Here is a 12,157-nt window from a genome sequence, read left to right as displayed (position 1 = left end):
TATGGGACTTAACATCAGAGGTCATCAGTCCCCTAGAACTTACAACTACTGAAACCTAAGTAACCTAAGGACATCACACACATCCATGCCCGAGGCAGGATTCGAACCTGCGACCGTAGCGGTCGCGCGGTTCGAGACTGAAGCGCCTAGAACCGCTCGGCCACTCCGGCCAGCCAAGTGTTTGGCATTCGCAGCAAAGCTACAATTACTTCCTTCTAGTATCTCGGGCTTTCGTACTTCTACAGGGCGTTTTCAGTGGAGCAAGACAAGAAAAATTACGTTTGCTCGAGGCAGAACCACATTTCCATGATTAGGAAGCAGACACGGCCGAGGAAACAACTTCGATCACAAAGTCCAGAATGAATTTTCAGTCTGCAGCGGAATATGTCCTGGAAGACTAAAACTGTGTGCCCGACCAGGACGCGAACCCAGAACTTTTCACTTTTGGATGGCAAAAGCTACCAAAGTACTACGAATGAGCTACCAGAGTACGACTCACAAGCCGTCATTACAAATCTACTTCCAGCAGAGCTTCATCCCTGAGAAAATTGTGGGACTAGCACTCTTGGAAGAAACGATATTGCAGAAACATGGTTTAGCCACAGCATGGCGGATGTTTCCAGAATTAAGACAGAAAGGAATCACAGACACTTGCTGCGAGTGAGCATTGAATGAAATTTTAAGATTTTCTGCAACTTGAAAATTCGTGCCAGCCAAGGATTCGGACCCAGACCCCCTGCTTAGAAGGCAGATGCTCTGACACTGAGCCACATGGACATGGTGGCCGTGGCCGCTGCATGGACTATCCTAGCACACAATATGTCAGGCCCAAATTGTCGACTTACTGGCACACTGTTAATGTAATCCGCCTTGTCCATTCTCCTCATTACTCGCAACATTTGAAAAGACACATATGTCCGAAAGAACTGACACCCCATATATGCATATATAATTAAAGCGAGATAGCGAGTGGTCTCTTCAGTGCAGATGCACACCAGGCTCAAACTCTTACGGCTATTGGCGAAGTGCTGCGAGTAATGAGGATAATGGGCAAGGGGCACTACGTCAGTACTGTGTTATTAGTGAGAATTTGAGCCTGATGGAAGGTGCGCTAGAGTAGTCCTTGCAGCTGGGATGATCAGTAATCAGAGCATCTGCTAGTAAACAGGGGACCCGGGTTTGAATCCCAGTCTGGCACAAATTTTCGACTTTCTCCACTGATTTCAATCAATACCCACTCGCGGCCAGTGCCTCAATTCTGGAACCCCCACCCCCAAGCTGTTGCTAATCCATGTCGCATCATGCCCTTTCTTCTAGCAGTGCTAGTTTGGTATGTTTCACATCAAAACTTCTGTGAACTTTGGAAGGTAAGAGATGAAGTACTGGCGGAAGTAGAGTTGTAAGGACGGGTCGTGAGTCGTGCTAGGGTGGCTCTGTTGGTACAGCAGTTGCCCACTAAAGGCAAAGGTCCCGTGTTCGAGTTCCGATCCGGCACACAGTTTTAATCTGCCAGGAAGTTTGGCCCTCACGAGAAGGGTCCGTTGCCAGTGGACTCGCCAAATCCATTATTTACTGCAAAACGAGGAGTCTGAAGGCAGCCGCAGAAGAGAGAGGGAGGTACCCGCAGCGTTTCGGCAGGGACGAGGGCGCCATCATCACGAGGGTCTTTCCCGTTCGCAGGAGTCGAGCCCGGCGACGGCGGCGGACGCGCTGAGCAAGCTGCGCCAGCGGCCGCGCCTGCGCGTGCAGCCCGCCTCCAGGGCGCCCGCCCCCGCCGCCCCCGCGCGCCGAGGCCTTCCGCGCACCGGCGCCGCGCTGGCGCGCAGGCCGGCCGCCCCCGCCGCCTCCACCGCCGCCCCCGAGGACGCTGAGGAGCACGAGGCGCAAGGTGAGCGACTCCCTGCAGATTAAATCTGGTAGCTTTCTCTCTGATGGACTCGCAGCACTTATTACGAGGGCTATCCACAAAGTACATTACGTTTTGGAATTAAAAATAAATAAAGTATTGGAATTTTTTTTATTATATACAGATGAAAGCCACACTTAAATACTACTTTTCTACATAGTTGCCATTTAAATTAAGGCACTTATCGTAGTGATGGACGAGCTTGGAAATTCCTTCGTCGTAAAATTCGGCCGCCTGCGCCTTCAACCACGTGGCTACCTCTTCTCGAAGCTGTGCGTCGTCATCAAAACGCTGCACAGCCAACCACTTCTTCATTGCTGGAAATAAGTGGAAGTCGCTCGGTGCCAGGTCGGGACTGTACGGCGGATGAGGAAACGACTCCCACTTAAAAGATTCGAGAACTTCACGAGTGGCATTTGCCGTGTGGGCCCGGGTGTTGTCGTGAATCATCAAGATCTTTGAGCCCAACTGTCCCCTGCGCTTGTTCTGTATTGCTCTTCTGAGGTTGTGCAGAGTTTGGCAAAACCTTTGAGAGTTTATTGTAGTGGCTCTTTCCAGGAAATCCACAAAAATCACACCTTTTCTGTCCCAAAAGACAGTCGCCATCACCTTCCTTGCCGACATTGTCTGCACGCATTTCTTGGGTTTTTGGGGGTGAATTTGTGTGCCCCCACTGCATTGACTGCAATTTTGTCTCGCAGTTCACATGCTTAACCCATGTTTCGTCACCAGTAACGATGCGATCGAGTAATGAGTCGCCATCTTCCTCGTAAGCGTCCAAAAACGCTAACGCTGCAGCCATTCGCTGAATTTTGTGAATCTCTGTCAAGATTTTTGGTATCCATCTTGCACAAAACTTGTGGTAACCGAGCTTTTCGGTAATGATTTCGTGCAACAAACTTCGTGAAATTTGTGGAAAACTCGTAGAGAGTTCCGTTATTGTGAAATTACGGTTTTCACGGACCGCGGCATCGACTTTTTCGACAAGTTCGGGAGTCTCTATGCTGGGTCTTCCACTTGGCTCTTCGTCGTGAACGTTAGTTCGGCCATTTTTAAATTTTATGACCCACTGACGCACTCCACCTTCAGTGATTATGTTGTCCCCATACACTTCACAAAGCTGCCGATAGATTTCTATCGGTGTACAGTTTTTTGCAGTCAGAAACCTTATTACAGCACGCACTTCACACTTCGCGGCGGAGATTAGCAGCAGCTAGACTAGGGGGTTAACTGTCTCCTGTGCAGAGGGAGCCATTAGCATCACAACACTACAGGTTGCATTTCACTGGTGTCATTACCAGGAATCACGGGCTGCTCCAAAATGGTGTCATACTGCACTGCAGTACTGCACTGCCATAGATTACTGTCATCAGTTAGTATTGCAGCAACCTAAGGAGATGTGGCATTATTCCAATGTTTTGGAGAGACACTGCAGTGTTGCTAATGGTGTTGTATCGTGGGAAGAAATCAGCTTATACATCAGGTCACGGCTGCTAGTGACTGAGTGAACTCTGAGGCCACAATGGTAGGCCACCCACATCCTGCATCCTCATGTGTTACCTCTCATGCGACAGTATCACAGTACCATTTTTCAACAGAACAATGCTCGGCTATATGTGGAATGTGCCATTGTGAATTGTCTGTGAGGCACTCCAGTGACCAGCAAGATCCCTAGCTCTACCTCCAGTGGAGCGTTTGTGGGACCAGTTCAGATGTCACCTCTGTTCCAGCACGAACAGCCAGGATATCAACCATCAGTTAGGCCCACCCCGTTAGCCGAGCAGTCTAACGCACGGATTTTCCAGAGAGGGAAGGAGCGCCTGTCCCCGGCACGAATCCACCCGGCGGACTTGTGTCGAGGTCCGGTGAGCCAGCCAGTCTGTGGATGGTTTTTAGGCGGTTTTCCATCTGCCTCGGTGAATGTGGGCTGGTTTCCCTTATTCCACCTAAGCTACACTATGTCAGCAATTGCTGCACAAACAAGTTCCCCATGTACGCCGTACACCACCATTACTCTAACACGCAAACGTAGGGGTTACACTCATCTGCTGTGAGACGTTCCCGGGGAGGGGGAGTCCACTGGGGGCCGAACCGCACAATAACCCTGGGTTCGGTGTGGGGCAGGGGAGGGGTGGACTGCGGTAGTCGTCATGGGGTTGTGGAGCACTGAGGCTGCAGCGAGGACAGACCCTCTCCATCGTTTCTAGGTCCTCGGTTAACATACAACAATCAGTTACAGACGTTGTGGCGGGGGGGAGAGGAGGGGGAGGGAACCTTGCGTCTTGCTTTATGACACCCTTCCCAATGGAATCAGTGCATACATCGAGCCCAGAGGTAACGCAATGTCATAGTGACAAATCGCCTCATACTGTAAATTTGAGCCGAGTTTGTAATCACTGAAATAAAATCAACGTATCCTCTCAACCAATGAAGTTTCATTTCAGTTTCTCCTCCCTTCCCAGTTTTGTTTTTCTGTCAGGCGATGTAGCTCATCCCTCTAGGAGACTTACCAAATAAGAGCAATAAAGGCAAATGAGGAGGTTAGTGTGCAACTTCTGGAGAGGCCAGTCTCAATTCTTTGCCAGCCAATGGCGCAGTTCCCAGATGCACTACGGCAGGAGTCTTAAGGGTTGTAGGCGAAACATTAGTAACGACAGAAGTGTGGGTTAGGTTTTGATCAGTGCTGAACTAGCCGAATGATTACGGCAGCTGCTTTCATGAAGTAGCAATCAGGATTCCCGTCCCTCTCGGGCACATACAATGACGGAGTATAAATAGCAACAGCAAAAAATAATTAATGTTGAGTAATGAAATTCCGGGAATGCATTTGTCTAGGTAACATAACTAAGTCATTAACACTCAAAATTAGAAATTAATGTATGCCAGATGAGTCATCACAAATGTGAAATTAATAACCGGTGTAACCATCAGAACGTTGAATGCGAGCATGCATTCGGTTGAAGAGGTGCCGGATGTCAGTTTCTGGCATGGAGTTCCATGCTTATTGCACTTGTTCGGTGAATACTGGGACTGTTAATGCAGTTTGTCAATGAAGTGGGAGTTGTCCAATGATGTCCCGTATGTGCTCGACTGGAGACAGATCAGGTCATCTAGCAGGCCTAGGCAACGTCTCTACACTGTGTAAACCGTGCTGGGCTAAACGGCGGTAGGTGAGCGTGCGTTATCCAGTTGGAAAACACCCCCCGGAACGCCGTTAATGAATGGCAGCACAACAGGTCGAATCAGCGAATTTAAGTTCAGTCTTGGAGGAGTCAGGGTGTGTAGGCTGCTGTCATACGAAATCGCGCCCCAACACACGGGCAGGTGGGCTACAATGGCGGTAGGTGAGCGAGCGTTATCCTGTTGGAAAACACCCCCCAGAACGCCTTTAATGAATGGCGGCACAACAGCTCGAATCAGCAATCTTAATTTCAGTCTTGGAGGAGTCAGGGTGTGTAGGATAACAACGAGAGTACTCCTGCTGTCATACAATATCACACCCCAACACACAGGCAGGTGGGCTACAATGGCGGTAGGTGAGTAAGCGTTATCCTGTTGGAAAACTCCTCCCGGAATGATGTTAATGAATGGCAGCACAACAGGTCGGATCAGCAAATTTTAGTCTTGGAGGAGTCATGGTGTGTAGGATAACAACGAGAGTACTCCTGCTGTCATACGAAATCGCGCCCCAACACACAGGCAGGTGGGCTACAATGGCGGCAGGTGAGTAAGCGTTATCCTGTTGGAAAACTCCTCCCGGAATGATGTTAATTATGGCAGCACAACAGGTCGGATCAGCAAATTTTAGTGTTGGAGGAGTCAGGGTGTGTGGGATAACAACGAGAGTACTCCTGCTGTCATACGAAATCGCGCCCCAACACACAGGCAGGTTGATTGCAGGCCCTGAACTGGCTTCCTTCTAACCAACACACGGCCATAGCTGGCACCGAGCAGTACCAGCTGTCATCGCAAAACGTAACAGACCTCCACTCTGCCCTCCATGACCTCTAAAATGGCACTGAGCACTATGGGACTCAATTGCTGAGGTCATTAGTCCCCTAGAACTTAGAACTAGTTAAACCTAACTAACCTAAGGACATTACAAACATCCATGCCCGAGGCAGGATTCGAACCTGCGACCGTAGCGGTCTTGCGGTTCCAGACTGCAGCGCCTTTAACCGCACGGCCACTTCGGCCGGCCCATGACCTCTCGCTTGGCACTACTGAACTCGGAAATAGAGATATTTTGTGGTCAGGGCGTCTGGCTATGAGCTGTCCTGGAAGTAAGCAGTTTGTAACAGTCCGTTCTGCCACTGTGGCGCCCAACTTCTGCTCAGATTGCTGCTGCAGATGCAGTACGACTCGTTAGCGCCGTAGGCCGAAAACGATGGTCTTCCCTCTCGGTAGTGCTACGTGGCCGTCTGGAGCCCAGTCTTCACGCGACCGTACGTTCTCGCGACCACCGCTGCCAGCATTCTTATACAGCGATACATTCCTGCCAAGACGTTCTGCAGTGTCGCAGAAGGAACACCCAGCTTCTCGTAGCCCTATCACATGACCTTGTAATGATCCCGATAGGAGGGAAAAGAAGTATGGAAGTATACGATACTGAGGACAAATTACGATTTCTCAGTAAATTAAACTCAAATTAGTTAAATTTCGTATGGGTGCAATTATGATGCAATGTTTTTCAATGTCTTTAATATCTAATATTTCGATCCAAAAGAGGTTGCAAAAGCAAGGTACATTTATTTAAACTGTTTTAACACGAATATTTCATTAGGAACTGCTATGTTTTGCTCACATTGGCTTACTCAGAGTGTCAACATATGTGATTCACTACACTTAGTATGAAAAACAAATAAGTTTAATAATACTTTTGCTATGTATACTCACGTAATTTACAGGTTCTACTTTTAACCCGAATATCGTACAAATGAGAAAGGTCATATTCAACACTTTGTACTCCAGCTATTTCACTTGGTTGATACTGGTAATTATTTGTAAAATCCACCATTTATGTTTTTAATCTAAACACCTGACCACCAGAATCATTCGTAACTATTTCATGTAAATAATTCATTTAATAACAATTTAACTGACTCTAAAAAAAGTGATAATTTGTTGATCTCTTTGGAAGGTTATATATAAGAGCACTGTCAAAAAACCGGCAGGCAGTTTGCTCAGTGTAGTTGTGAAAGTCACGTCGGTCAGTGTTTTTAGTGCCAGCTAATTCCATTGCATGTAAAGATGTGTGGATCGCAGAACCAAAGAGGTTGATGCACAAGATGTAACTGTTTTGTCAGAGATGCCATGTAAACTTTACGTGTGTTTTTCAAAGAGGAATAAAAACATGTGATGACTTCTATAAAACTACTGGATGTCTCCAGGCTTACCTTTTTTAAAAATCCGGACCTCTTATAAACATATAATCCCCTAGACAACAAAAGTGAAGAGCCATAAATTTTGTCTTTGAAACAGTATTATTCAGCGTTGTGATGACCACCCTGCGAACATCTTTGAAATGTTTTGATGAGAAGTTATATTCTCCTAAAGCATGCCACATTTTATTTACTAACATAAAACTGAATTTTCATCATATTAAGGCAGGGGGCCGTTATAACATCTTTGAAACTCAGTGGGGTGTTGATAATGACGTCTCTGCCGCTTTAAAGGCATTTTTGACTAAATTATATGAATATGGTATCTGCTCTTTCGGACATGTCCAAAAGAACGGATACCATCTCCATATAGTTAAGGCTAACTGGCCATTTACCTTACTCTTCTGTGCTGGATCCACACGCGTTCCCCGAACTCTTACGGGACTCGGTAAGATTGCCTGTCGCGACCAATGAATGTAATGGGCAGAGGCACTACGAATGTAGTGTGCGGACAATAAGCTGGGACTGTGGGTCTCACGGGGAGCGTGCAAGGGATAAGTCCCTGCAGTCGCTCTATCCTCTGTGCCCTCGGTGGCTCAGATGAATAGAGTGTCTGCCACGTAAGCAGGAGATCCTGGGTTCGAGTCCCAGTCGGGGCACACATTTTCAACTGTCCCCGTTGATGTATATCAGTGCCTGTCGACAGATTAGGGTCTTGATTTAATTATCATTTCATTCTTCACTAAGATCAATTCACGTCGATTCTTAAAACTACCTATCGCTCACGACCGTTGCTGTGTTATTCAGAGCAAATGAGATTTACTTCCTCACAGTAGCCGCTAACGCCGCTCTTACGCGACTGAATTTAAGTAGCCGTCATCTTTCAGATGTAGGAACACGGCTAACAACTCCTTCTTGGTGTTCCATATGCCTCAATGGTTCATGCCAGTATCATTTCATGCCACTGCACCCCCGCAACTCCATCAGCATCGATACATTACACTGCGTTTGAGCGCACTTAACTCAATTCAGTTAACCAGGTTGGATTCCGGAGCAATATGGGAACACGCGAGGAAAGCCTGGGCCTACGACTTCTCTTTGAAGGTAGGTCAAGGATGGGCAAACCTACGTTTGTTGCATTTGTAGAATTAGAGTTTTTAATAGTGTTGATGGAAATACTGTCTTTGAAATTCTGAAGGTGCAGGGGTAAAATACAGGGAGCGAAAGGCTGTTTACATTTCGTACGGAAAGGAGACGGCAGTTGTAAGAATCGAGAGGAAGCAGTGGTTGGGAGTGAGAGAGGGTTTTAGCCTATTACCGATGTTATTCAGTCTGTACATTGAACATGCAGTAAAGGAAACCAAAGAAAAATTTTTGAGTAGGAATCAATGTTCAGGGAAAAGTAATAAAAACTTTGAGGTTTGCCGATGACATTGTAATTCTGTCAGAGGCAGGAAAGGACTTGGAAGAGCAGCTGAACGGAATTGAAATTATCTTGAAATGGGGATATAAGATGAGCATCAACAAAAGCAAACCGAGGATAATGGAATGTAGTTCAATTAAATCAGGTGATGCTGAGCGAGTTAGATTAGGAAATGAGACAGTAGATGAGTTTTGCTCTTTCGGCAGCAAAATAACTGATGATGGCTGAAATAGACAGGACATAAAATGTAGACTGGCAATTGAAAGAAAAAGCGTTTCTTAGTAAGAGAAATTTGCTAACGTCGAGTATAGATTTAAGTGTTAGGAAGTCTCTTCCTGAAAGTATTTGTATGGACTGTAGCGACGTGATGGTTAATAAATATTTTAGACAAAAAGAGGTTTTTGAAATGTGGTACAGCAGAAGAATGCTGAATGTTAGGTGGGTAGATCGTGTAACTAATGAGGAGGCTCAGAATAGAGCAAAGAAATTTGTGGCAAAACCTGATTAGGAGAAGGGATTGGTAGGTAGGGAGGGAAGAGTGTGGAGGTGAAAATCGTAGAGGGAGAACAAGGGATGAATACAGTAAGCAGGTTGAGATAGATATAGGTTGCAGCAGTTAACCAGAGATGTTTCACAGGATAGAGTATCATGGATGGCTGCACAAACCAGTCTGTGGCCTGAAGACCACAACAACAGTAACACAGTCCTGTACCTGTCGTTACAGAGTCAGCAGAGAAGTCGGCCAGCGAGGAGCCGCCCGCCCCCGCCGCCCCCGAGTCGGCGGACAGCGCCGCCCCCGCGGCAGAGCCCGCCCCCACGACGCCCGCCTCCGGCCTGAGCCGCCTCCTCGCCAAACGCCGGCCGCTGGTTCGCCGCCCCCAGCCACAGACAGCAGCAGCTACGGCCTAGGCGTCCAGCTGTCTCATCTCGCCGCGAGGAGCCACAGTCGCACGTCTCACAGACGACCCCGACGATTCCCCCCCCCCTCCTCCTTCCCACAGCCCCCCCCCCCCGCCCGGCACCTAGTCGACCCCCTCCAATCCGCCGCCTAACCCTGCCAAATTTCCCACATGCTCCTCCTACTGTGGGGGTCTCCCCACCCACTAGACCTGCACACGAGTCAGTAGCAGACGTCGCAACTCGACCGGTGTCCCAAAGGCGATGATCACAATTTTGTTACAAACGTTGAGGTGGACCGACTACACAAAGCAGACTCGTCTCCAAACGCTCTATATCATAATTAAGTTTCTCTCGGAGAAACATGCCAGATGGCACTATCCTATCCTTCCCAATCTCCTTATGTTCCACAGACCAGGTAGAATATCTAGCGGTTTGTGTCGAACACATCAGCGGTGGTGTCTACAGAAATCTCAAGTCAATAATGAGAGAAAGTTGAATATATCCATCTTCCATGTGCAGCCACAGCAGATCTGATGAATTGTCAAACCAGCACCTTCATACTTCATCAAACTTTATTAAATTCCTTCTACATCCAAACGACTCCAATTTACTCATTCTTTGTACAGACAGTGATGGCGTCTCTTATCAGTTCATTGGTCCTCCTCAACATATTACAACCAATTTCATAATCTTGAAAGTTGAACTCCATCTGTGCATAGTTTTAGCTTCTTATTTACCAAATTTTTGTATCACAGAATATCCCAAAACAACGTCCAGCTTCACTTGTAAAAAACAGATGGCACAACCTTGACTCTGAGATGGGGTTCAAATGGGATAAAACCATGGAGCTAGCGCTGACCTCACTCCACATTTAAACCCATAATCTTTCTCGAAATACGCAACCCTTATGCGTGAATGAAAGGCGCAAAATGCAAACAAGCACTAGCTCTTATGATCTCAAACTGCCGAAACGTGCAGATGCTTTTCACTCTGCCCGATTTACTAACTCAAACTGTAAATAAGTATACTGGTCTTCGCAGACGATATATAGAATTTGGCGTGACAGGGGGCGTTGACGACATCGACACAGTCTCACAGTACTGTTCCCTTCAGAGGACTGGTGTGGCCAGCGGGGAATAGTACTGTCAGTTATTTCTACTGGAGGCTTAAAATCGTGACAGGAGAAGGACTCAGAAAATACACAACTCTCACTCTTAGACCGCTCACCTGATTTTAATCCCGATGTTTACTGGTACACTTGACGAGTTTATGTCATGACCATAGTCCTTCCTCTAGCGAAATCTTTACTTTTCAGCCTGCACAACCCGACTCTCCCTGCCGTTACCTCAGCCCTGAAATGAGCCTGATGGACACACACACACACACACACACACACACACACACACACACACTCACACATACTCCCAGATGAGGCACCACTGCATCCCACTGCGGTCCTCCTTGGACCCTGGCTATGAGGGACACGCAGGTGCTCGTACTATTCCTCCTGATGAGCCACTATCCCGTCCCCCTCCCTCGTTACTGGGACCCCTATTATTACTATTACTATTATAGTTTTTGCTACTAGTACTAGCACCATCCACTGGCTGGTGTTCGTTTTTCTTGTGAGTGTGCAGCCCCACCCTGAGCTGCCAGTGTGAAAGTGCCAAGACTCTTCTTATTGTTTGTTTTTTTATTGTCTCCCTCTCCTCATTATTTTTGTACATATTGTATTTCCACACTTGATGCATTGAATTGATTGAGAGGAATAAAACATATTATTACAACTTACTTTGTCTCTTTACATTCTCCTCTAAATGGTATGCAAATCTTTCATCCATAATTGGGCATTTTGCAAACACATGTTTACTTATATATTTTATATGGCAACATAAATGTCTTAATGCCTACTCTTACATCTAACCAGACATCCATAATGAGTGTACAATACAGCATGTGAAATCCATGGTGAGTACATAACAATAACAATAATATTATAATAATAACACAGTTTTAATATCTTCTGTAAGGCAATGAATATTGATCAGATTCAACACATCCTCAGTCACGAATTTTTTTCATCCAGCTATTCATCACCCTATAGTCGCACCACTATCACCAGTAAAACTAAAGAAAGAAATTAATTTAATCAAAACTGAGGCCTTTAATAACGGTGGAAAAAAATTTCGAAGCGAAAACTAACAAATGAATCACTACTATAGGTGACGATCTGAATGAAGATTTTGATAGAGGAAAATGTGTTTCAGTACCTTACTTATGTAATGTATCGTATTAGATGCAACGTCTGCCGGCCGCTGTGCCGAACGGTTCTAGGCGCTTCAGTCCGGAACCACGCTGTTGCTACGGGCGCAGGTTCAAATCCTGCCTCTGGCATGGATGTGTGTGTTGTCCTTAGGTTACTTAGGTTTAAGTAGTTCTAAGTCTTGGGGACTGATGACCTCAGTGTTAAGTCCCATAGTGCTTACAGTCATTTGAACCATTTTTGATGCAACGTATAGTAGTTAAAAATATGGCTGCGCTTTTCCA

The 12,157-nt window shown here is 46.6% G+C and overlaps 1 long non-coding RNA gene across 1 annotated transcript; it reads left to right on the top strand.

The window, feature by feature from the left end:
• The first annotated feature begins 1,781 nt into the window (after nucleotides 1–1,781).
• LOC124553673 lies at nucleotides 1,782–11,401 on the top strand. The gene is made up of 2 exons (XR_006968105.1): nucleotides 1,782–1,888; nucleotides 9,435–11,401. It is a non-coding gene; the product is annotated as an uncharacterized LOC124553673 (long non-coding RNA).
• Nucleotides 11,402–12,157: the final 756 nt, after the last annotated feature.

Source organism: Schistocerca americana, chromosome 11 (genome assembly GCF_021461395.2).
Source record: "Schistocerca americana isolate TAMUIC-IGC-003095 chromosome 11, iqSchAmer2.1, whole genome shotgun sequence".
NCBI classification, from domain to species: Eukaryota; Metazoa; Arthropoda; class Insecta; order Orthoptera; family Acrididae; genus Schistocerca; species Schistocerca americana.
Note: the sequence above shows the minus strand (reverse complement) of the source record. Positions and strands in the feature narration are given on the sequence as shown.